This window comes from Crinia signifera, chromosome 2 (genome assembly GCF_055691185.1).
Source record: "Crinia signifera chromosome 2, ASM5569118v1, whole genome shotgun sequence".
Taxonomy (NCBI): Eukaryota; Metazoa; Chordata; class Amphibia; order Anura; family Myobatrachidae; genus Crinia; species Crinia signifera.
The window spans coordinates 152645826-152670823 of NC_139218.1; the positions used below are offsets into that span (position 1 = coordinate 152645826).

The window sequence follows — 24998 nt, forward strand, 5'->3', positions numbered from 1 at the left end:
AGAAGAACTGGGTCATATGTAGCCATTTCGAGAAGCTGTGCAAAACTGATCTTCTTTGCCATGCTGTATCAACACATCCAGGGAAAGAAGTGTAGGGCACAAAGTCAATTTGTAACTTCAATTTTTAAAGAAACAAAACCATATACAATTCTTAACTAACAATGTATCTGAAGCAAATAACTTAATCTTTAAAATGGGACCTCATTTATCGTTTTTGCAAAAGTATGAAGGGAGAAAAAATGATTGTCAACAAAAATTAAATTTTAGAAATAATACATATAATGATTTGAAGATTATTTGTCATTTTGGTTTTTCTCATTCAAACAGTGTGGCCGGTTAGCTCAGTTGGTTAGAGCGTGGTGCTAATAACGCCAAGGTCTTGGGTTCGATCCCCACACTGGCCATTTGTTTATCTTGATGACCCAACATCATTGACAACAATGGATTTAAACTTGTAGTACAGTGCTTGGAAACTAGGCTTCATCATCAGTATTGGCTATAGTGATTATCCTAGTAACTGCCTTGAATACATTGTAGATCTTTTACCATTATACTTTAAATATATAGTATTTTACACCCTATTTTTATTTTTCTTTGGACTGTAGGAAGAAATGAAAGCCCTATTACCAATGCCACACTTCAAAGCACTTTATGCTTTATGATTTTTCTTTAAAATAGAAATGCTTTTCAATCAATATATGATCTACTACGTGGCCCATGCGTAAATGTTTCATGCAAATAAAATACAATTAATTTTATAGTGAGGTTGGTGGTTTGTAGTAGGATGAAAGAAGAACTGGTTCATATGTAGCCATTTCGAGAAGCTGTGCAAAACTGATCTTCTTTGCCATGCTGTATCAACACATCCAGGGAAAGAAGTGTAGGGCACAAAGTCAATTTGTAACTTCAATTTCTAAAGAAACAAAACCATATACAATTCTTAACAAACAATTTATCTGAAGCAAGTAACTTAATCTTTAAAATGGGACCTCATTTATCGTTTTTGTAAAGGAATGAAGGGAGAAAAAATGATTGTCAACAAAAATCACCTTTTAGAAATAATACATATAATGATTTATTGTCAACAAAAATCACCTTTTAGAAATAATACACATAATGATATGAAGATTATTTGTCATTTTGGATTTTCGCATTCAAAGAGTGTGGCCGGTTAGCTCAGTTGGTTAGAGCGTGGTGCTAATAACGCCAAGGTCTTGGGTTCGATCCCCACACTGGCCATTTGTTTATCTTGATGACCCAACATCATTGACAACAATGGATTTAAACTTGTAGTACAGTGCTTGGAAACTAGGCTTCATCATCAGTATTGGCTATAGTGATTATCCTAGTAACTGCCTTGAATACATTGTAGATCTTTTACCATTATACTTTAAATATATAGTATTTTAAACCCTATTTTTATTTTGCTTTGGACTGTAGGAAGAAATGAAAGCCCTATTACCAATGCCACACTTCAAAGCACTTTATGCTTTATGATTTTTCTTTAAAATAGAAATGCTTTTCAATCAATATATGATCTACTACGTGGCCCATGCGTAAATGTTTCATGCAAATAAAATACAATTAATTTTATAGTGAGGTTGGTGGTTTGTAGTAGGATGAAAGAAGAACTGGTTCATATGTAGCCATTTCGAGAAGCTGTGCAAAACTGATCTTCTTTGCCATGCTGTATCAACACATCCAGGGAAAGAAGTGTAGGGCACAAAGTCAATTTGTAACTTCAATTTTTAAAGAAACAAAACCATATACAATTCTTAACTAACAATTTATCTGAAGCAAGTAACTTAATCTTTAAAATGGGACCTCATTTATCGTTTTTGCAAAAGTATGAAGGGAGAAAAAATGATTGTCAACAAAAATCACCTTTTAGAAATAATACATATAATGATTTGAAGATTATTTGTCATTTTGGATTTTCACAATCAAACAGTGTGGCCGGTTAGCTCAGTTGGTTAGAGCGTGGTGCTAATAACGCCAAGGTCTTGGGTTCGATCCCCACACTGGCCATTTGTTTTTCTTGATGACCCAACATCATTGACAACAATGGATTTAAACTTGTAGTACAGTGCTTGGAAACTAGGCTTCATCATCAGTATTGGCTATAGTGATTATCCTAGTAACTGCCTTGAATACATTGTAGATCTTTTACCATTATACTTTAAATATATAGTATTTTACACCCTATTTTTATTTTGCTTTGGACTGTAGGAAGAAATGAAAGCCCTATTACCAATGCCACACTTCAAAGCACTTTATGCTTTATGATTTTTCTTTAAAATAGAAATGCTTTTCAATCAATATATGATCTACTACGTGGCCCATGCGTAAATGTTTCATGCAAATAAAATACAATTCATTTTATAGTGAGGTTGGTGGTTTGTAGTAGGATGAAAGAAGAACTGGTTCATATGTAGCCATTTCGAGAAGCTGTGCAAAACTGATCTTCTTTGCCATGCTGTATCAACACATCCAGGGAAAGAAGTGTAGGGCACAAAGTCAATTTGCAACTTCAATTTTTAAAGAAACAAAACCATATACAATTCTTAACTAACAATTTATCTGAAGCAAGTAACTTAATCTTTAAAATGGGACCTCATTTATCGTTTTTGCAAAAGTATGAAGGGAGAAAAAATGATTGTCAACAAAAATCACCATTTAGAAAAAATACATATAATGATTTGAAGATTATTTGTCATTTTGGATTTTCACATTCAAATAGTGTGGCCGGTTAGCTCATTTGGTTAGAGCGTGGTGCTAATAACGCCAAGGTCTTGGGTTCGATCCCCACACTGACCATTTGTTTTTCTTGATGACCCAACATCATTGACAACAATGGATTTAAACTTGTAGTACAGTGCTTGGAAACTAGGCTTCATCATCAGTATTGGCTATAGTGATTATCCCTTGTAGCTGCCTTGAATACATTGTAGATCTTTTACCATTATCCTTTAAATATATAGTATTTTACACCCTATTTTTATTTTGCTTTGGACTGTAGGAAGAAATGAAAGCCCTATTACCAATGCCACACTTCAAAGCACTTTATGCTTTATGATTTTTCTTTAAAATAGAAATGCTTTTCAATCAATATATGATCTACTACGTGGCCCATGCGTAAATGTTTCATGCAAATAAAATACAATTCATTTTATAGTGAGGTTGGTGGTTTGTAGTAGGATGAAAGAAGAACTGGTTCATATGTAGCCATTTTGAGAAGCTGTGCAAAACTGATCATCTTTGCCATGCTGTATCAACACATCCAGGGAAAGAAGTGTAGGGCACAAAGTCAATTTGTAACTTCAATTTTTAAAGAAACAAAACCATATACAATTCTTAACTAACAATGTATCTGAAGCAAATAACTTAATCTTTAAAATGGGACCTCATTTATCATTTTTGCAAAAGTATGAAGGGAGAAAAAATGATTGTCAACAAAAATCACCTTTTAGAAATAATACATATAATGATTTATTGTCAACAAAAATCACCTTTTAGAAATAATACACATAATGATATGAAGATTATTTGTCATTTTGGATTTTCGCATTCAAAGAGTGTGGCCGGTTAGCTCAGTTGGTTAGAGCGTGGTGCTAATAACGCCAAGGTCTTGGGTTCGATCCCCACACTGGCCATTTGTTTATCTTGATGACCCAACATCATTGACAACAATGGATTTAAACTTGTAATACAGTGCTTGGAAACTAGGCTTCATCATCAGTATTGGCTATAGTGATTATCCTAGTAACTGCCTTGAATACATTGTAGATCTTTTACCATTATACTTTAAATATATAGTATTTTAAACCCTATTTTTATTTTGCTTTGGACTGTAGGAAGAAATGAAAGCCCTATTACCAATGCCACACTTCAAAGCACTTTATGCTTTATGATTTTTCTTTAAAATAGAAATGCTTTTCAATCAATATATGATCTACTACGTGGCCCATGCGTAAATGTTTCATGCAAATAAAATACAATTAATTTTATAGTGAGGTTGGTGGTTTGTAGTAGGATGAAAGAAGAACTGGGTCATATGTAGCCATTTCGAGAAGCTGTGCAAAACTGATCTTCTTTGCCATGCTGTATCAACACATCCAGGGAAAGAAGTGTAGGGCACAAAGTCAATTTGTAACTTCAATTTTTAAAGAAACAAAACCATATACAATTCTTAACTAACAATTTATCTGAAGCAAGTAACTTAATCTTTAAAATGGGACCTCATTTATCGTTTTTGCAAAAGTATGAAGGGAGAAAAAATGATTGTCAACAAAAATCACCTTTTAGAAATAATACATATAATGATTTGAAGATTATTTGTCATTTTGGATTTTCACAATCAAACAGTGTGGCCGGTTAGCTCAGTTGGTTAGAGCGTGGTGCTAATAACGCCAAGGTCTTGGGTTCGATCCCCACACTGGCCATTTGTTTTTCTTGATGACCCAACATCATTGACAACAATGGATTTAAACTTGTAGTACAGTGCTTGGAAACTAGGCTTCATCATCAGTATTGGCTATAGTGATTATCCTAGTAACTGCCTTGAATACATTGTAGATCTTTTACCATTATACTTTAAATATATAGTATTTTACACCCTATTTTTATTTTGCTTTGGACTGTAGGAAGAAATGAAAGCCCTATTACCAATGCCACACTTCAAAGCACTTTATGCTTTATGATTTTTCTTTAAAATAGAAATGCTTTTCAATCAATATATGATCTACTACGTGGCCCATGCGTAAATGTTTCATGCAAATAAAATACAATTCATTTTATAGTGAGGTTGGTGGTTTGTAGTAGGATGAAAGAAGAACTGGTTCATATGTAGCCATTTCGAGAAGCTGTGCAAAACTGATCTTCTTTGCCATGCTGTATCAACACATCCAGGGAAAGAAGTGTAGGGCACAAAGTCAATTTGCAACTTCAATTTTTAAAGAAACAAAACCATATACAATTCTTAACTAACAATTTATCTGAAGCAAGTAACTTAATCTTTAAAATGGGACCTCATTTATCGTTTTTGCAAAAGTATGAAGGGAGAAAAAATGATTGTCAACAAAAATCACCATTTAGAAAAAATACATATAATGATTTGAAGTTTATTTGTCATTTTGGATTTTCACATTCAAATAGTGTGGCCGGTTAGCTTATTTGGTTAGAGCGTGGTGCTAATAACGCCAAGGTCTTGGGTTCGATCCCCACACTGACCATTTGTTTTTCTTGATGACCCAACATCATTGACAACAATGGATTTAAACTTGTAGTACAGTGCTTGGAAACTAGGCTTCATCATCAGTATTGGCTATAGTGATTATCCCTTGTAGCTGCCTTGAATACATTGTAGATCTTTTACCATTATCCTTTAAATATATAGTATTTTACACCCTATTTTTATTTTGCTTTGGACTGTAGGAAGAAATGAAAGCCCTATTACCAATGCCACACTTCAAAGCACTTTATGCTTTATGATTTTTCTTTAAAATAGAAATGCTTTTCAATCAATATATGATCTACTACGTGGCCCATGCGTAAATGTTTCATGCAAATAAAATACAATTCATTTTATAGTGAGGTTGGTGGTTTGTAGTAGGATGAAAGAAGAACTGGTTCATATGTAGCCATTTTGAGAAGCTGTGCAAAACTGATCATCTTTGCCATGCTGTATCAACACATCCAGGGAAAGAAGTGTAGGGCACAAAGTCAATTTGTAACTTCAATTTTTAAAGAAACAAAACCATATACAATTCTTAACTAACAATGTATCTGAAGCAAATAACTTAATCTTTAAAATGGGACCTCATTTATCATTTTTGCAAAAGTATGAAGGGAGAAAAAATGATTGTCAACAAAAATCACCTTTTAGAAATAATACATATAATGATTTATTGTCAACAAAAATCACCTTTTAGAAATAATACACATAATGATTTGAAGATTATTTGTCATTTTGGATTTTCGCATTCAAAGAGTGTGGCCGGTTAGCTCAGTTGGTTAGCGCGTGGTGCTAATAACGCCAAGGTCTTGGGTTTGATCCCCACGCTGGCCATTTGTTTATCTTGATGACCCAACATCATTGACAACAATGGATTTAAACTTGTAGTACAGTGCTTGGAAACTAGGCTTCATCATCAGTATTGGCTATAGTGATTATCCTAGTAACTGCCTTGAATACATTGTAGATCTTTTACCATTATACTTTAAATATATAGTATTTTAAACCCTATTTTTATTTTGCTTTGGACTGTAGGAAGAAATGAAAGCCCTATTACCAATGCCACACTTCAAAGCACTTTATGCTTTATGATTTTTCTTTAAAATAGAAATGCTTTTCAATCAATATATGATCTACTACGTGGCCCATGCGTAAATGTTTCATGCAAATAAAATACAATTAATTTTATAGTGAGGTTGGTGGTTTGTAGTAGGATGAAAGAAGAACTGGGTCATATGTAGCCATTTCGAGAAGCTGTGCAAAACTGATCTTCTTTGCCATGCTGTATCAACACATCCAGGGAAAGAAGTGTAGGGCACAAAGTCAATTTGTAACTTCAATTTTTAAAGAAACAAAACCATATACAATTCTTAACTAACAATTTATCTGAAGCAAGTAACTTAATCTTTAAAATGGGACCTCATTTATCGTTTTTGCAAAAGTATGAAGGGAGAAAAAATGATTGTCAACAAAAATCACCTTTTAGAAATAATACATATAATGATTTGAAGATTATTTGTCATTTTGGATTTTCACAATCAAACAGTGTGGCCGGTTAGCTCAGTTGGTTAGAGCGTGGTGCTAATAACGCCAAGGTCTTGGGTTCGATCCCCACACTGGCCATTTGTTTTTCTTGATGACCCAACATCATTGACAACAATGGATTTAAACTTGTAGTACAGTGCTTGGAAACTAGGCTTCATCATCAGTATTGGCTATAGTGATTATCCTAGTAACTGCCTTGAATACATTGTAGATCTTTTACCATTATACTTTAAATATATAGTATTTTACACCCTATTTTTATTTTGCTTTGGACTGTAGGAAGAAATGAAAGCCCTATTACCAATGCCACACTTCAAAGCACTTTATGCTTTATGATTTTTCTTTAAAATAGAAATGCTTTTCAATCAATATATGATCTACTACGTGGCCCATGCGTAAATGTTTCATGCAAATAAAATACAATTCATTTTATAGTGAGGTTGGTGGTTTGTAGTAGGATGAAAGAAGAACTGGTTCATATGTAGCCATTTCGAGAAGCTGTGCAAAACTGATCTTCTTTGCCATGCTGTATCAACACATCCAGGGAAAGAAGTGTAGGGCACAAAGTCAATTTGCAACTTCAATTTTTAAAGAAACAAAACCATATACAATTCTTAACTAACAATTTATCTGAAGCAAGTAACTTAATCTTTAAAATGGGACCTCATTTATCGTTTTTGCAAAAGTATGAAGGGAGAAAAAATGATTGTCAACAAAAATCACCATTTAGAAAAAATACATATAATGATTTGAAGTTTATTTGTCATTTTGGATTTTCACATTCAAATAGTGTGGCCGGTTAGCTTATTTGGTTAGAGCGTGGTGCTAATAACGCCAAGGTCTTGGGTTCGATCCCCACACTGACCATTTGTTTTTCTTGATGACCCAACATCATTGACAACAATGGATTTAAACTTGTAGTACAGTGCTTGGAAACTAGGCTTCATCATCAGTATTGGCTATAGTGATTATCCCTTGTAGCTGCCTTGAATACATTGTAGATCTTTTACCATTATCCTTTAAATATATAGTATTTTACACCCTATTTTTATTTTGCTTTGGACTGTAGGAAGAAATGAAAGCCCTATTACCAATGCCACACTTCAAAGCACTTTATGCTTTATGATTTTTCTTTAAAATAGAAATGCTTTTCAATCAATATATGATCTACTACGTGGCCCATGCGTAAATGTTTCATGCAAATAAAATACAATTCATTTTATAGTGAGGTTGGTGGTTTGTAGTAGGATGAAAGAAGAACTGGTTCATATGTAGCCATTTTGAGAAGCTGTGCAAAACTGATCATCTTTGCCATGCTGTATCAACACATCCAGGGAAAGAAGTGTAGGGCACAAAGTCAATTTGTAACTTCAATTTTTAAAGAAACAAAACCATATACAATTCTTAACTAACAATGTATCTGAAGCAAATAACTTAATCTTTAAAATGGGACCTCATTTATCATTTTTGCAAAAGTATGAAGGGAGAAAAAATGATTGTCAACAAAAATCACCTTTTAGAAATAATACATATAATGATTTATTGTCAACAAAAATCACCTTTTAGAAATAATACACATAATGATTTGAAGATTATTTGTCATTTTGGATTTTCGCATTCAAAGAGTGTGGCCGGTTAGCTCAGTTGGTTAGCGCGTGGTGCTAATAACGCCAAGGTCTTGGGTTTGATCCCCACGCTGGCCATTTGTTTATCTTGATGACCCAACATCATTGACAACAATGGATTTAAACTTGTAGTACAGTGCTTGGAAACTAGGCTTCATCATCAGTATTGGCTATAGTGATTATCCTAGTAACTGCCTTGAATACATTGTAGATCTTTTACCATTATACTTTAAATATATAGTATTTTAAACCCTATTTTTATTTTGCTTTGGACTGTAGGAAGAAATGAAAGCCCTATTACCAATGCCACACTTCAAAGCACTTTATGCTTTATGATTTTTCTTTAAAATAGAAATGCTTTTCAATCAATATATGATCTACTACGTGGCCCATGCGTAAATGTTTCATGCAAATAAAATACAATTAATTTTATAGTGAGGTTGGTGGTTTGTAGTAGGATGAAAGAAGAACTGGGTCATATGTAGCCATTTCGAGAAGCTGTGCAAAACTGATCTTCTTTGCCATGCTGTATCAACACATCCAGGGAAAGAAGTGTAGGGCACAAAGTCAATTTGTAACTTCAATTTTTAAAGAAACAAAACCATATACAATTCTTAACTAACAATGTATCTGAAGCAAATAACTTAATCTTTAAAATGGGACCTCATTTATCGTTTTTGCAAAAGTATGAAGGGAGAAAAAATGATTGTCAACAAAAATCAAATTTTAGAAATAATACATATAATGATTTGAAGATTATTTGTCATTTTGGATTTTCTCATTCAAACAGTGTGGCCGGTTAGCTCAGTTGGTTAGAGCGTGGTGCTAATAACGCCAAGGTCTTGGGTTCGATCCCCACACTGGCCATTTGTTTATCTTGATGACCCAACATCATTGACAACAATGGATTTAAACTTGTAGTACAGTGCTTGGAAACTAGGCTTCATCATCAGTATTGGCTATAGTGATTATCCTAGTAACTGCCTTGAATACATTGTAGATCTTTTACCATTATACTTTAAATATATAGTATTTTACACCCTATTTTTATTTTTCTTTGGACTGTAGGAAGAAATGAAAGCCCTATTACCAATGCCACACTTCAAAGCACTTTATGCTTTATGATTTTTCTTTAAAATAGAAATGCTTTTCAATCAATATATGATCTACTACGTGGCCCATGCGTAAATGTTTCATGCAAATAAAATACAATTAATTTTATAGTGAGGTTGGTGGTTTGTAGTAGGATGAAAGAAGAACTGGTTCATATGTAGCCATTTCGAGAAGCTGTGCAAAACTGATCTTCTTTGCCATGCTGTATCAACACATCCAGGGAAAGAAGTGTAGGGCACAAAGTCAATTTGTAACTTCAATTTCTAAAGAAACAAAACCATATACAATTCTTAACAAACAATTTATCTGAAGCAAGTAACTTAATCTTTAAAATGGGACCTCATTTATCGTTTTTGTAAAGGAATGAAGGGAGAAAAAATGATTGTCAACAAAAATCACCTTTTAGAAATAATACATATAATGATTTGAAGATTATTTGTCATTTTGGATTTTCACAATCAAACAGTGTGGCCGGTTAGCTCAGTTGGTTAGAGCGTGGTGCTAATAACGCCAAGGTCTTGGGTTCGATCCCCACACTGGCCATTTGTTTTTCTTGATGACCCAACATCATTGACAACAATGGATTTAAACTTGTAGTACAGTGCTTGGAAACTAGGCTTCATCATCAGTATTGGCTATAGTGATTATCCTAGTAACTGCCTTGAATACATTGTAAATCTTTTACCATTATACTTTAAATATATAGTATTTTACACCCTATTTTTATTTTGCTTTGGACTGAAGGAAAGAAATGAAAGCCCTATTACCAATGCCACACTTCAAAGCACTTTATGCTTTATGATTTTTCTTTAAAATATAAATGCTTTTCAATCAATATATGATCTACTACGTGGCCCATGCGTAAATGTTTCATGCAAATAAAATACAATTCATTTTATAGTGAGGTTGGTGGTTTGTAGTAGGATGAAAGAAGAACTGGTTCATATGTAGCCATTTTGAGAAGCTGTGCAAAACTGATCATCTTTGCCATGCTGTATCAACACATCCAGGGAAAGAAGTGTAGGGCACAAAGTCAATTTGTAACTTCAATTTTTAAAGAAACAAAACCATATACAATTCTTAACTAACAATGTATCTGAAGCAAGTAACTTAATCTTTAAAATGGGACCTCATTTATCGTTTTTGCAAAAGTATGAAGGGAGAAAAAATGATTGTCAACAAAAATCACCTTTTAGAAATAATACATATAATGATTTATTGTCAACAAAAATCACCTTTTAGAAATAATACACATAATGAAATGAAGATTATTTGTCATTTTGGATTTTCGCATTCAAAGAGTGTGGCCGGTTAGCTCAGTTGGTTAGAGCGTGGTGCTAATAACGCCAAGGTCTTGGGTTCGATCCCCACACTGGCCATTTGTTTATCTTGATGACCCAACATCATTGACAACAATGGATTTAAACTTGTAGTACAGTGCTTGGAAACTAGGCTTCATCATCAGTATTGGCTATAGTGATTATCCTAGTAACTGCCTTGAATACATTGTAGATCTTTTACCATTATACTTTAAATATATAGTATTTTAAACCCTATTTTTATTTTGCTTTGGACTGTAGGAAGAAATGAAAGCCCTATTACCAATGCCACACTTCAAAGCACTTTATGCTTTATGATTTTTCTTTAAAATAGAAATGCTTTTCAATCAATATATGATCTACTACGTGGCCCATGCGTAAATGTTTCATGCAAATAAAATACAATTAATTTTATAGTGAGGTTGGTGGTTTGTAGTAGGATGAAAGAAGAACTGGTTCATATGTAGCCATTTCGAGAAGCTGTGCAAAACTGATCTTCTTTGCCATGCTGTATCAACACATCCAGGGAAAGAAGTGTAGGGCACAAAGTCAATTTGTAACTTCAATTTTTAAAGAAACAAAACCATATACAATTCTTAACTAACAATTTATCTGAAGCAAGTAACTTAATCTTTAAAATGGGACCTCATTTATCGTTTTTGCAAAAGTATGAAGGGAGAAAAAATGATTGTCAACAAAAATCACCTTTTAGAAATAATACATATAATGATTTGAAGATTATTTGTCATTTTGGATTTTCACAATCAAACAGTGTGGCCGGTTAGCTCAGTTGGTTAGAGCGTGGTGCTAATAACGCCAAGGTCTTGGGTTCGATCCCCACACTGGCAATTTGTTTTTCTTGATGACCCAACATCATTGACAACAATGGATTTAAACTTGTAGTACAGTGCTTGGAAACTAGGCTTCATCATCAGTATTGGCTATAGTGATTATCCTAGTAACTGCCTTGAATACATTGTAGATCTTTTACCATTATACTTTAAATATATAGTATTTTACACCCTATTTTTATTTTGCATTGGACTGTAGGAAGAAATGAAAGCCCTATTACCAATGCCACACTTCAAAGCACTTTATGCTTTATGATTTTTCTTTAAAATAGAAATGCTTTTCAATCAATATATGATCTACTACGTGGCCCATGCGTAAATGTTTCATGCAAATAAAATACAATTCATTTTATAGTGAGGTTGGTGGTTTGTAGTAGGATGAAAGAAGAACTGGTTCATATGTAGCCATTTCGAGAAGCTGTGCAAAACTGATCTCCTTTGCCATGCTGTATCAACACATCCAGGGAAAGAAGTGTAGGGCACAAAGTCAATTTGCAACTTCAATTTTTAAAGAAACAAAACCATATACAATTCTTAACTAACAATTTATCTGAAGCAAGTAACTTAATCTTTAAAATGGGACCTCATTTATCGTTTTTGCAAAAGTATGAAGGGAGAAAAAATGATTGTCAACAAAAATCACCATTTAGAAAAAATACATATAATGATTTGAAGATTATTTGTCATTTTGGATTTTCACATTCAAATAGTGTGGCCGGTTAGCTCAGTTGGTTAGAGCGTGGTGCTAATAACGCCAAGGTCTTGGGTTCGATCCCCACACTGACCATTTGTTTTTCTTGATGACCCAACATCATTGACAACAATGGATTTAAACTTGTAGTACAGTGCTTGGAAACTAGGCTTCATCATCAGTATTGGCTATAGTGATTATCCCTTGTAGCTGCCTTGAATACATTGTAGATCTTTTACCATTATCCTTTAAATATATAGTATTTTACACCCTATTTTTATTTTGCTTTGGACTGTAGGAAGAAATGAAAGCCCTATTACCAATGCCACACTTCAAAGCACTTTATGCTTTATGATTTTTCTTTAAAATATAAATGCTTTTCAATCAATATATGATCTACTACGTGGCCCATGCGTAAATGTTTCATGCAAATAAAATACAATTCATTTTATAGTGAGGTTGGTGGTTTGTAGTAGGATGAAAGAAGAACTGGTTCATATGTAGCCATTTTGAGAAGCTGTGCAAAACTGATCATCTTTGCCATGCTGTATCAACACATCCAGGGAAAGAAGTGTAGGGCACAAAGTCAATTTGTAACTTCAATTTTTAAAGAAACAAAACCATATACAATTCTTAACTAACAATGTATCTGAAGCAAATAACTTAATCTTTAAAATGGGACCTCATTTATCATTTTTGCAAAAGTATGAAGGGAGAAAAAATGATTGTCAACAAAAATCACCTTTTAGAAATAATACATATAATGATTTATTGTCAACAAAAATCACCTTTTAGAAATAATACACATAATGATTTGAAGATTATTTGTCATTTTGGATTTTCGCATTCAAAGAGTGTGGCCGGTTAGCTCAGTTGGTTAGAGCGTGGTGCTAATAACGCCAAGGTCTTGGGTTTGATCCCCACACTGTCCATTTGTTTATCTTGATGACCCAACATCATTGACAACAATGGATTTAAACTTGTAGTACAGTGCTTGGAAACTAGGCTTCATCATCAGTATTGGCTATAGTGATTATCCTAGTAAGTGTGGCCGGTTAGCTCAGTTGGTTAGAGCGTGGTGCTAATAACGCCAAGGTCTTGGGTTCGATCCCCACACTGGCCATTTGTTTATCTTGATGACCCAACATCATTGACAACAATGGATTTAAACCTGTAGTACAGTGCTTGGAAACTAGGCTTCATCATCAGTATTGGCTATAGTGATTATCCTAGTAACTGCCTTGAATACATTGTAGATCTTTTACCATTATACTTTAAATATATAGTATTTTAAACCCTATTTTTATTTTGCTTTGGACTGTAGGAAGAAATGAAAGCCCTATTACCAATGCCACACTTCAAAGCACTTTATGCTTTATGATTTTTCTTTAAAATAGAAATGCTTTTCAATCAATATATGATCTACTACGTGGCCCATGCGTAAATGTTTCATGCAAATAAAATACAATTAATTTTATAGTGAGGTTGGTGGTTTGTAGTAGGATGAAAGAAGAACTGGTTCATATGTAGCCATTTCGAGAAGCTGTGCAAAACTGATCTTCTTTGCCATGCTGTATCAACACATCCAGGGAAAGAAGTGTAGGGCACAAAGTCAATTTGTAACTTCAATTTTTAAAGAAACAAAACCATATACAATTCTTAACTAACAATTTATCTGAAGCAAGTAACTTAATCTTTAAAATGGGACCTCATTTATCGTTTTTGCAAAAGTATGAAGGGAGAAAAAATGATTGTCAACAAAAATCACCTTTTAGAAATAATACATATAATGATTTGAAGATTATTTGTCATTTTGGATTTTCACAATCAAACAGTGTGGCCGGTTAGCTCAGTTGGTTAGAGCGTGGTGCTAATAACGCCAAGGTCTTGGGTTCGATCCCCACACTGGCCATTTGTTTTTCTTGATGACCCAACATCATTGACAACAATGGATTTAAACTTGTAGTACAGTGCTTGGAAACTAGGCTTCATCATCAGTAACTTCAATTTTTAAAGAAACAAAACCATATACAATTCTTAACAAACAATTTATCTGAAGCAAGTAACTTAATCTTTAAAATGGGACCTCATTTATCGTTTTTGTAAAGGAATGAAGGGAGAAAAAATGATTGTCAACAAAAATCACCTTTTAGAAATAATACATATAATGATTTGAAGATTATTTGTCATTTTGGATTTTCACAATCAAACAGTGTGGCCGGTTAGCTCAGTTGGTTAGAGCGTGGTGCTAATAACGCCAAGGTCTTGGGTTCGATCCCCACACTGGCCATTTGTTTTTCTTGATGACCCAACATCATTGACAACAATGGATTTAAACTTGTAGTACAGTGCTTGGAAACTAGGCTTCATCATCAGTATTGGCTATAGTGATTATCCTAGTAACTGCCTTGAATACATTGTAAATCTTTTACCATTATACTTTAAATATATAGTATTTTACACCCTATTTTTATTTTGCTTTGGACTGTAGGAAGAAATGAAAGCCCTATTACCAATGCCACACTTCAAAGCACTTTATGCTTTATGATTTTTCTTTAAAATATAAATGCTTTTCAATCAATATATGATCTACTACGTGGCCCATGCGTAAATGTTTCATGCAAATAAAATACAATTCATTTTATAGTGAGGTTGGTGGTTTGTAGTAGGATGAAAGAAGAACTGGTTCATATGTAGCCATTTTGAGAAGCTGTGCAAAACTGATCATCTTTGCCATGCTGTATCAACACATCCAGGGAAAGAAGTGTAGGGCACAAAGTCAATTTGTAACTTCAATTTTTAAAGAAACAAAACCATATACAATTCTTAACTAACAATGTATCTGAAGCAAGTAACTTAATCTTTAAAATGGGACCTCATTTATCGTTTTTGCAAAAGTATGAAGGGAGAAAAAATGATTGTCAACAAAAATCACCTTTTAGAAATAATACATATAATGATTTATTGTCAACAAAAATCACCTTTTAGAAATAATACACATAATGATATGAAGATTATTTGTCATTTTGGATTTTCGCATTCAAAGAGTGTGGCCGGTTAGCTCAGTTGGTTAGAGCGTGGTGCTAATAACGCCAAGGTCTTGGGTTCGATCCCCACGCTGGCCATTTGTTTATCTTGATGACCCAACATCATTGACAACAATGGATTTAAACTTGTAGTACAGTGCTTGGAAACTAGGCTTAATCATCAGTATTGGCTATAGTGATTATCCTAGTAACTGCCTTGAATACATTGTAGATCTTTTACCATTATACTTTAAATATATAGTATTTTAAACCCTATTTTTATTTTGCTTTGGACTGTAGGAAGAAATGAAAGCCCTATTACCAATGCCACACTTCAAAGCACTTTATGCTTTATGATTTTTCTTTAAAATAGAAATGCTTTTCAATCAATATATGATCTACTACGTGGCCCATGCGTAAATGTTTCATGCAAATAAAATACAATTAATTTTATAGTGAGGTTGGTGGTTTGTAGTAGGATGAAAGAAGAACTGGTTCATATGTAGCCATTTCGAGAAGCTGTGCAAAACTGATCTTCTTTGCCATGCTGTATCAACACATCCAGGGAAAGAAGTGTAGGGCACAAAGTCAATTTGTAACTTCAATTTTTAAAGAAACAAAACCATATACAATTCTTAACTAACAATTTATCTGAAGCAAGTAACTTAATCTTTAAAATGGGACCTCATTTATCGTTTTTGCAAAAGTATGAAGGGAGAAAAAATGATTGTCAACAAAAATCACCTTTTAGAAATAATACATATAATGATTTGAAGATTATTTGTCATTTTGGATTTTCACAACCAAACAGTGTGGCCGGTTAGCTCAGTTGGTTAGAGCGTGGTGCTAATAACGCCAAGGTCTTGGGTTCGATCCCCACACTGGCCATTTGTTTTTCTTGATGACCCAACATCATTGACAACAATGGATTTAAACTTGTAGTACAGTGCTTGGAAACTAGGCTTCATCATCAGTATTGGCTATAGTGATTATCCTAGTAACTGCCTTGAATACATTGTAGATCTTTTACCATTATACTTTAAATATATAGTATTTTACACCCTATTTTTATTTTGCATTGGACTGTAGGAAGAAATGAAAGCCCTATTACCAATGCCACACTTCAAAGCACTTTATGCTTTATGATTTTTCTTTAAAATAGAAATGCTTTTCAATCAATATATGATCTACTACGTGGCCCATGCGTAAATGTTTCATGCAAATAAAATACAATTCATTTTATAGTGAGGTTGGTGGTTTGTAGTAGGATGAAAGAAGAACTGGTTCATATGTAGCCATTTCGAGAAGCTGTGCAAAACTGATCTCCTTTGCCATGCTGTATCAACACATCCAGGGAAAGAAGTGTAGGGCACAAAGTCAATTTGCAACTTCAATTTTTAAAGAAACAAAACCATATACAATTCTTAACTAACAATTTATCTGAAGCAAGTAACTTAATCTTTAAAATGGGACCTCATTTATCGTTTTTGCAAAAGTATGAAGGGAGAAAAAATGATTGTCAACAAAAATCACCATTTAGAAAAAATACATATAATGATTTGAAGATTATTTGTCATTTTGGATTTTCACATTCAAATAGTGTGGCCGGTTAGCTCAGTTGGTTAGAGCGTGGTGCTAATAACGCCAAGGTCTTGGGTTCGATCCCCACACTGACCATTTGTTTTTCTTGATGACCCAACATCATTGACAACAATGGATTTAAACTTGTAGTACAGTGCTTGGAAACTAGGCTTCATCATCAGTATTGGCTATAGTGATTATCCCTTGTAGCTGCCTTGAATACATTGTAGATCTTTTACCATTATCCTTTAAATATATAGTATTTTACACCCTATTTTTATTTTGCTTTGGACTGTAGGAAGAAATGAAAGCCCTATTACCAATGCCACACTTCAAAGCACTTTATGCTTTATGATTTTTCTTTAAAATAGAAATGCTTTTCAATCAATATATGATCTACTACGTGGCCCATGCGTAAATGTTTCATGCAAATAAAATACAATTCATTTTATAGTGAGGTTGGTGGTTTGTAGTAGGATGAAAGAAGAACTGGTTCATATGTAGCCATTTTGAGAAGCTGTGCAAAACTGATCATCTTTGCCATGCTGTATCAACACATCCAGGGAAAGAAGTGTAGGGCACAAAGTCAATTTGTAACTTCAATTTTTAAAGAAACAAAACCATATACAATTCTTAACTAACAATGTATCTGAAGCAAATAACTTAATCTTTAAAATGGGACCTCATTTATCATTTTTGCAAAAGTATGAAGGGAGAAAAAATGATTGTCAACAAAAATCACCTTTTAGAAATAATACATATAATGATTTATTGTCAACAAAAATCACCTTTTAGAAATAATACACATAATGATTTGAAGATTATTTGTCATTTTGGATTTTCGCATTCAAAGAGTGTGGCCGGTTAGCTCAGTTGGTTAGAGCGTGGTGCTAATAACGCCAAGGTCTTGGGTTTGATCCCCACACTGGCCATTTGTTTATCTTGATGACCCAACATCATTGACAACAATGGATTTAAACTTGTAGTACAGTGCTTGGAAACTAGGCTTCATCATCAGTATTGGCTATAGTGATTATCCTAGTAAGTGTGGCCGGTTAGCTCAGTTGGTTAGAGCGTGGTGCTAATAACGCCAAGGTCTTGGGTTCGATCCCCACACTGGCCATTTGTTTATCTTGATGACCCAACATCATTGACAACAATGGATTTAAACCTGTAGTACAGTGCTTGGAAACTAGGCTTCATCATCAGTATTGGCTATAGTGATTATCCTAGTAACTGCCTTGAATACATTGTAGATCTTTTACCATTATACTTTAAATATATAGTATTTTAAACCCTATTTTTATTTTGCTTTGGACTGTAGGAAGAAATGAAAGCCCTATTACCAATGCCACACTTCAAAGCACTTTATGCTTTATGATTTTTCTTTAAAATAGAAATGCTTTTCAATCAATATATGATCTACTACGTGGCCCATGCGTAAATGTTTCATGCAAATAAAATACAATTAATTTTATAGTGAGGTTGGTGGTTTGTAGTAGGATGAAAGAAGAACTGGTTCATATGTAGCCATTTCGAGAAGCTGTGCAAAACTGATCTTCTTTGCCATGCTGTATCAACACATCCAGGGAAAGAAGTGTAGGGCACAAAGTCAATTTGTAACTTCAATTTTTAAAGAAACAAAACCATATACAATTCTTAACTAACAATTTATCTGAAGCAAGTAACTTAATCTTTAACATGGGACCTCATTTATCGTTTTTGCAAAAGTATGAAGGGAGAAAAAATGATTGTCAACAAAAATCACCTTTTAGAAATAATACATATAATGATTTGAAGATTATTTGTCATTTTGGATTTTCACAATCAAACAGTGTGGCCGGTTAGCTCAGTTGGTTAGAGCGTGGTGCTAATAACGCCAAGGTCTTGGGTTCGATCCCCACACTGGCCATTTGTTTTTCTTGATGACCCAACATCATTGACAACAATGGATTTAAACTTGTAGTACAGTGCTTGGAAACTAGGCTTCATCATCAGTATTGGCTATAGTGATTATCCTAGTAACTGCCTTGAATACATTGTAGATCTTTTACCATTATACTTTAAATATATAGTATTTTACACCCTATTTTTATTTTGCTTTGGACTGTAGGAAGAAATGAAAGCCCTATTACCAATGCCACACTTCAAAGCACTTTATGCTTTATGATTTTTCTTTAAAATAGAAATGCTTTTCAATCAATATATGATCTACTACGTGGCCCATGCGTAAATGTTTCATGCAAATAAAATACAATTCATTTTATAGTGAGGTTGGTGGTTTGTAGTAGGATGAAAGAAGAACTGGTTCATATGTAGCCATTTTGAGAAGCTGTGCAAAACTGATCATCTTTGCCATGCTGTATCAACACATCCAGGGAAAGAAGTGTAGGGCACAAAGTCAATTTGTAACTTCAATTTTTAAAGAAACAAAACCATATACAATTCTTAACTAACAATGTATCTGAAGCAAATAACTTAATCTTTAAAATGGGACCTCATTTATCATTTTTGCAAAAGTATGAAGGGAGAAAAAATGATTGTCAACAAAAATCACCTTTTAGAAATAATACATATAATGATTTATTGTCAACAAAAATCACCTTTTAGAAATAATACACATAATGATTTGAAGATTATTTGTCATTTTGGATTTTCGCATTCAAAGAGTGTGGCCGGTTAGCTCAGTTGGTTAGAGCGTGGTGCTAATAACGCCAAGGTCTTGGGTTTGATCCCCACACTGGCCATTTGTTTATCTTGATGACCCAACATCATTGACAACAATGGATTTAAACTTGTAGTACAGTGCTCGGAAACTAGGCTTCATCATCAGTATTGGCTATAGTGATTATCCTAGTAACTGCCTTGAATACATTGTAGATCTTTTACCATTATACTTTAAATATATAGTATTTTAAACCCTATTTTTATTTTGCTTTGGACTGTAGGAAGAAATGAAAGCCCTATTACCAATGCCACACTTCAAAGCACTTTATGCTTTATGATTTTTCTTTAAAATAGAAATGCTTTTCAATCAATATATGATCTACTACGTGGCCCATGCGTAAATGTTTCATGCAAATAAAATACAATTAATTTTATAGTGAGGTTGGTGGTTTGTAGTAGGATGAAAGAAGAACTGGGTCATATGTAGCCATTTCGAGAAGCTGTGCAAAACTGATCTTCTTTGCCATGCTGTATCAACACATCCAGGGAAAGAAGTGTAGGGCACAAAGTCGATTTGTAACTTCAATTTTTAAAGAAACAAAACCATATACAATTCTTAACAAACAATTTATCTGAAGCAAGTAACTTAATCTTTAAAATGGGACCTCATTTATCGTTTTTGTAAAGGAATGAAGGGAGAAAAAATGATTGTCAACAAAAATCACCTTTTAGAAATAATACATATAATGATTTGAAGATTATTTGTCATTTTGGATTTTCACAATCAAACAGTTGGCCGGTTAGCTCAGTTGGTTAGAGCGTGGTGCTAATAACGCCAAGGTCTTGGGTTCGATCCCCACACTGGCCATTTGTTTTTCTTAATGACCCAACATCATTGACAACAATGGATTTAAACTTGTAGTACAGTGCTTGGAAACTAGGCTTCATCATCAGTATTGGCTATAGTGATTATCCTAGTAACTGCCTTGAATACATTGTAAATCTTTTACCATTATACTTTAAATATATAGTATTTTACACCCTATTTTTATTTTGCTTTGGACTGTAGGAAGAAATGAAAGCCCTATTACCAATGCCACACTTCAAAGCACTTTATGCTTTATGATTTTTCTTTAAAATATAAATGCTTTTCAATCAATATATGATCTACTACGTGGCCCATGCGTAAATGTTTCATGCAAATAAAATACAATTCATTTTATAGTGAGGTTGGTGGTTTGTAGTAGGATGAAAGAAGAACTGGTTCATATGTAGCCATTTTGAGAAGCTGTGCAAAACTGATCATCTTTGCCATGCTGTATCAACACATCCAGGGAAAGAAGTGTAGGGCACAAAGTCAATTTGTAACTTCAATTTTTAAAGAAACAAAACCATATACAATTCTTAACTAACAATGTATCTGAAGCAAGTAACTTAATCTTTAAAATGGGACCTCATTTATCGTTTTTGCAAAAGTATGAAGGGAGAAAAAATGATTGTCAACAAAAATCACCTTTTAGAAATAATACATATAATGATTTATTGTCAACAAAAATCACCTTTTAGAAATAATACACATAATGATATGAAGATTATTTGTCATTTTGGATTTTCGCATTCAAAGAGTGTGGCCGGTTAGCTCAGTTGGTTAGAGCATGGTGCTAATAACGCCAAGGTCTTGGGTTCGATCCCCACACTGGCCATTTGTTTATCTTGATGACCCAACATCATTGACAACAATGGATTTAAACTTGTAGTACAGTGCTTGGAAACTAGGCTTCATCATCAGTATTGGCTATAGTGATTATCCTAGTAACTGCCTTGAATACATTGTAGATCTTTTACCATTATACTTTAAATATATAGTATTTTAAACCCTATTTTTATTTTGCTTTGGACTGTAGGAAGAAATGAAAGCCCTATTACCAATGCCACACTTCAAAGCACTTTATGCTTTATGATTTTTCTTTAAAATAGAAATGCTTTTCAATCAATATATGATCTACTACGTGGCCCATGCGTAAATGTTTCATGCAAATAAAATACAATTAATTTTATAGTGAGGTTGGTGGTTTGTAGTAGGATGAAAGAAGAACTGGTTCATATGTAGCCATTTCGAGAAGCTGTGCAAAACTGATCTTCTTTGCCATGCTGTATCAACACATCCAGGGAAAGAAGTGTAGGGCACAAAGTCAATTTGTAACTTCAATTTTTAAAGAAACAAAACCATATACAATTCTTAACTAACAATTTATCTGAAGCAAGTAACTTAATCTTTAAAATGGGACCTCATTTATCGTTTTTGCAAAAGTATGAAGGGAGAAAAAATGATTGTCAACAAAAATCACCTTTTAGAAATAATACATATAATGATTTGAAGATTATTTGTCATTTTGGATTTTCACAATCAAACAGTGTGGCCGGTTAGCTCAGTTGGTTAGAGCGTGGTGCTAATAACGCCAAGGTCTTGGGTTCGATCCCCACACTCGCCATTTGTTTTTCTTGATGACCCAACATCATTGACAACAATGGATTTAAACTTGTAGTACAGTGCTTGGAAACTAGGCTTCATCATCAGTATTGGCTATAGTGATTATCCTAGTAACTGCCTTGAATACATTGAAGATCTTTTACCATTATACTTTAAATATATAGTATTTTACACCCTATTTTTATTTTGCTTTGGACTGTAGGAAGAAATGAAAGCCCTATTACCAATGCCACACTTCAAAGCACTTTATGCTTTATGATTTTTCTTTAAAATAGCAATGCTTTTCAATCAATATATGATCTACTACGTGGCCCATGCGTAAATGTTTCATGCAAATAAAATACAATTCATTTTATAGTGAGGTTGGTGGTTTGTAGTAGGATGAAAGAAGAACTGGTTCATATGTAGCCATTTCGAGAAGCTGTGCAAAACTGATCTTCTTTGCCATGCTGTATCAACACATCCAGGGAAAGAAGTGTAGGGCACAAAGTCAATTTGTAACTTCAATTTTTAAAGAAACAAAACCATATACAATTCTTAACTAACAATGTATCTGAAGCAAATAACTTAATCTTTAAAATGGGACCTCATTTATCGTTTTTGCAAAAGTATGAAGGGAGAAAAAATGATTGTCAACAAAAATCACCTTTTAGAAATAATACATATAATGATTTATTGTCAACAAAAATCACCTTTTAGAAATAATACACATAATGATATGAAGATTATTTGTCATTTTGGATTTTCGCCTTCAAAGAGTGTGGCCGGTTAGCTCAGTTGGTTAGAGCGTGGTGCTAATAACGCCAAGGTCTTGGGTTCGATCCCCACACTGGCCATTTGTTTATCTTGATGACCCAACATCATTGACAACAATGGATTTAAACTTGTAGTACAGTGCTTGGAAACTAGGCTTCATCATCAGTATTGGCTATAGTGATTATCCTAGTAACTGCCTTGAATACATTGTAGATCTTTTACCATTATACTTTAAATATATAGTATTTTACACCCTATTTTTATTTTTCTTTGGACTGTAGGAAGAAATGAAAGCCCTATTACCAATGCCACACTTCAAAGCACTTTATGCTTTATGATTTTTCTTTAAAATAGAAATGCTTTTCAATCAATATATGATCTACTACGTGGCCCATGCGTAAATGTTTCATGCAAATAAAATACAATTAATTTTATAGTGAGGTTGGTGGTTTGTAGTAGGATGAAAGAAGAACTGGTTCATATGTAGCCATTTCGAGAAGCTGTGCAAAACTGATCTTCTTTGCCATGCTGTATCAACACATCCAGGGAAAGAAGTGTAGGGCACAAAGTCAATTTGTAACTTCAATTTTTAAAGAAACAAAACCATATACAATTCTTAACAAACAATTTATCTGAAGCAAGTAACTTAATCTTTAAAATGGGACCTCATTTATCGTTTTTGTAAAGGAATGAAGGGAGAAAAAATGATTGTCAACAAAAATCACCTTTTAAAAATAATACATATAATGATTTGAAGATTATTTGTCATTTTGGATTTTCACATTCAAATAGTGTGGCCGGTTAGCTCAGTTGGTTAGAGCGTGGTGCTAATAACGCCAAGGTCTTGGGTTCGATCCCCACACTGACCATTTGTTTTTCTTGATGACCCAACATCATTGACAACAATGGATTTAAACTTGTAGTACAGTGCTTGGAAACTAGGCTTCATCATCAGTATTGGCTATAGTGATTATCCCTTGTAGCTGCCTTGAATACATTGTAGATCTTTTACCATTATCCTTTAAATATATAGTATTTTACACCCTATTTTTATTTTGCTTTGGACTGTAGGAAGAAATGAAAGCCCTATTACCAATGCCACACTTCAAAGCACTTTATGCTTTATGATTTTTCTTTAAAATAGAAATGCTTTTCAATCAATATATGATCTACTACGTGGCCCATGCGTAAATGTTTCATGCAAATAAAATACAATTCATTTTATAGTGAGGTTGGTGGTTTGTAGTAGGATGAAAGAAGAACTGGTTCATATGTAGCCATTTTGAGAAGCTGTGCAAAACTGATCATCTTTGCCATGCTGTATCAACACATCCAGGGAAAGAAGTGTAGGGCACAAAGTCAATTTGTAACTTCAATTTTTAAAGAAACAAAACCATATACAATTCTTAACTAACAATGTATCTGAAGCAAATAACTTAATCTTTAAAATGGGACCTCATTTATCATTTTTGCAAAAGTATGAAGGGAGAAAAAATGATTGTCAACAAAAATCACCTTTTAGAAATAATACATATAATGATTTATTGTCAACAAAAATCACCTTTTAGAAATAATACACATAATGATTTGAAGATTATTTGTCATTTTGGATTTTCGCATTCAAAGAGTGTGGCCGGTTAGCTCAGTTGGTTAGAGCGTGGTGCTAATAACGCCAAGGTCTTGGGTTTGATCCCCACACTGGCCATTTGTTTTTCTTGATGACCCAACATAATTGACAACAATGGATTTAAACTTGTAGTACAGTGCTTGGAAACTAGGCTTCATCATCAGTATTGGCTATAGTGATTATCCTAGTAACTGCCTTGAATACATTGTAGATCTTTTACCATTATACTTTAAATATATAGTATTTAAACCCTATTTTTATTTTGCTTTGGACTGTAGGAAGAAATGAAAGCCCTATTACCAATGCCACACTTCAAAGCACTTTATGCTTTATGATTTTTCTTTAAAATAGAAATGCTTTTCAATCAATATATGATCTACTACGTGGCCCATGCGTAAATGTTTCATGCAAATAAAATACAATTAATTTTATAGTGAGGTTGGTGGTTTGTAGTAGGATGAAAGAAGAACTGG

At 33.5% G+C, this 24998-nt stretch overlaps 22 non-coding genes across 22 annotated transcripts; all 22 read left to right on the forward strand.

Annotated features, from left to right (window-relative positions):
- Nucleotides 1-330: 330 nt before the first annotated feature.
- Nucleotides 331-404, forward strand: TRNAI-AAU (transfer RNA isoleucine (anticodon AAU)). Its single transcript has one exon. It is a non-coding gene; the product is annotated as a tRNA-Ile (tRNA).
- Nucleotides 405-1165: 761 nt separating this feature from the next.
- Nucleotides 1166-1239, forward strand: TRNAI-AAU (transfer RNA isoleucine (anticodon AAU)). The gene has a single exon. It is a non-coding gene; the product is annotated as a tRNA-Ile (tRNA).
- A 715-nt stretch (nt 1240-1954) lies between these two features.
- Nucleotides 1955-2028, forward strand: TRNAI-AAU (transfer RNA isoleucine (anticodon AAU)). The gene has a single exon. It is a non-coding gene; the product is annotated as a tRNA-Ile (tRNA).
- A 1551-nt stretch (nt 2029-3579) lies between these two features.
- On the forward strand, nt 3580-3653 carry TRNAI-AAU (transfer RNA isoleucine (anticodon AAU)). Its single transcript has one exon. It is a non-coding gene; the product is annotated as a tRNA-Ile (tRNA).
- Nucleotides 3654-4368: 715 nt separating this feature from the next.
- On the forward strand, nt 4369-4442 carry TRNAI-AAU (transfer RNA isoleucine (anticodon AAU)). The gene has a single exon. It is a non-coding gene; the product is annotated as a tRNA-Ile (tRNA).
- A 2340-nt stretch (nt 4443-6782) lies between these two features.
- On the forward strand, nt 6783-6856 carry TRNAI-AAU (transfer RNA isoleucine (anticodon AAU)). Its single transcript has one exon. It is a non-coding gene; the product is annotated as a tRNA-Ile (tRNA).
- A 2340-nt stretch (nt 6857-9196) lies between these two features.
- On the forward strand, nt 9197-9270 carry TRNAI-AAU (transfer RNA isoleucine (anticodon AAU)). The gene has a single exon. It is a non-coding gene; the product is annotated as a tRNA-Ile (tRNA).
- Nucleotides 9271-9985: 715 nt separating this feature from the next.
- TRNAI-AAU (transfer RNA isoleucine (anticodon AAU)) lies at nt 9986-10059 on the forward strand. The gene has a single exon. It is a non-coding gene; the product is annotated as a tRNA-Ile (tRNA).
- A 762-nt stretch (nt 10060-10821) lies between these two features.
- TRNAI-AAU (transfer RNA isoleucine (anticodon AAU)) lies at nt 10822-10895 on the forward strand. The gene has a single exon. It is a non-coding gene; the product is annotated as a tRNA-Ile (tRNA).
- Nucleotides 10896-13426: 2531 nt separating this feature from the next.
- On the forward strand, nt 13427-13500 carry TRNAI-AAU (transfer RNA isoleucine (anticodon AAU)). The gene has a single exon. It is a non-coding gene; the product is annotated as a tRNA-Ile (tRNA).
- A 715-nt stretch (nt 13501-14215) lies between these two features.
- On the forward strand, nt 14216-14289 carry TRNAI-AAU (transfer RNA isoleucine (anticodon AAU)). Its single transcript has one exon. It is a non-coding gene; the product is annotated as a tRNA-Ile (tRNA).
- A 304-nt stretch (nt 14290-14593) lies between these two features.
- On the forward strand, nt 14594-14667 carry TRNAI-AAU (transfer RNA isoleucine (anticodon AAU)). The gene has a single exon. It is a non-coding gene; the product is annotated as a tRNA-Ile (tRNA).
- Nucleotides 14668-15428: 761 nt separating this feature from the next.
- TRNAI-AAU (transfer RNA isoleucine (anticodon AAU)) lies at nt 15429-15502 on the forward strand. Its single transcript has one exon. It is a non-coding gene; the product is annotated as a tRNA-Ile (tRNA).
- Nucleotides 15503-16217: 715 nt separating this feature from the next.
- On the forward strand, nt 16218-16291 carry TRNAI-AAU (transfer RNA isoleucine (anticodon AAU)). The gene has a single exon. It is a non-coding gene; the product is annotated as a tRNA-Ile (tRNA).
- Nucleotides 16292-17842: 1551 nt separating this feature from the next.
- On the forward strand, nt 17843-17916 carry TRNAI-AAU (transfer RNA isoleucine (anticodon AAU)). The gene has a single exon. It is a non-coding gene; the product is annotated as a tRNA-Ile (tRNA).
- Nucleotides 17917-18033: 117 nt separating this feature from the next.
- TRNAI-AAU (transfer RNA isoleucine (anticodon AAU)) lies at nt 18034-18107 on the forward strand. Its single transcript has one exon. It is a non-coding gene; the product is annotated as a tRNA-Ile (tRNA).
- Nucleotides 18108-18822: 715 nt separating this feature from the next.
- TRNAI-AAU (transfer RNA isoleucine (anticodon AAU)) lies at nt 18823-18896 on the forward strand. The gene has a single exon. It is a non-coding gene; the product is annotated as a tRNA-Ile (tRNA).
- Nucleotides 18897-19657: 761 nt separating this feature from the next.
- On the forward strand, nt 19658-19731 carry TRNAI-AAU (transfer RNA isoleucine (anticodon AAU)). Its single transcript has one exon. It is a non-coding gene; the product is annotated as a tRNA-Ile (tRNA).
- A 714-nt stretch (nt 19732-20445) lies between these two features.
- On the forward strand, nt 20446-20519 carry TRNAI-AAU (transfer RNA isoleucine (anticodon AAU)). The gene has a single exon. It is a non-coding gene; the product is annotated as a tRNA-Ile (tRNA).
- A 761-nt stretch (nt 20520-21280) lies between these two features.
- Nucleotides 21281-21354, forward strand: TRNAI-AAU (transfer RNA isoleucine (anticodon AAU)). Its single transcript has one exon. It is a non-coding gene; the product is annotated as a tRNA-Ile (tRNA).
- A 1550-nt stretch (nt 21355-22904) lies between these two features.
- Nucleotides 22905-22978, forward strand: TRNAI-AAU (transfer RNA isoleucine (anticodon AAU)). The gene has a single exon. It is a non-coding gene; the product is annotated as a tRNA-Ile (tRNA).
- A 1551-nt stretch (nt 22979-24529) lies between these two features.
- Nucleotides 24530-24603, forward strand: TRNAI-AAU (transfer RNA isoleucine (anticodon AAU)). Its single transcript has one exon. It is a non-coding gene; the product is annotated as a tRNA-Ile (tRNA).
- The last annotated feature ends 395 nt before the right edge of the window (nt 24604-24998 follow it).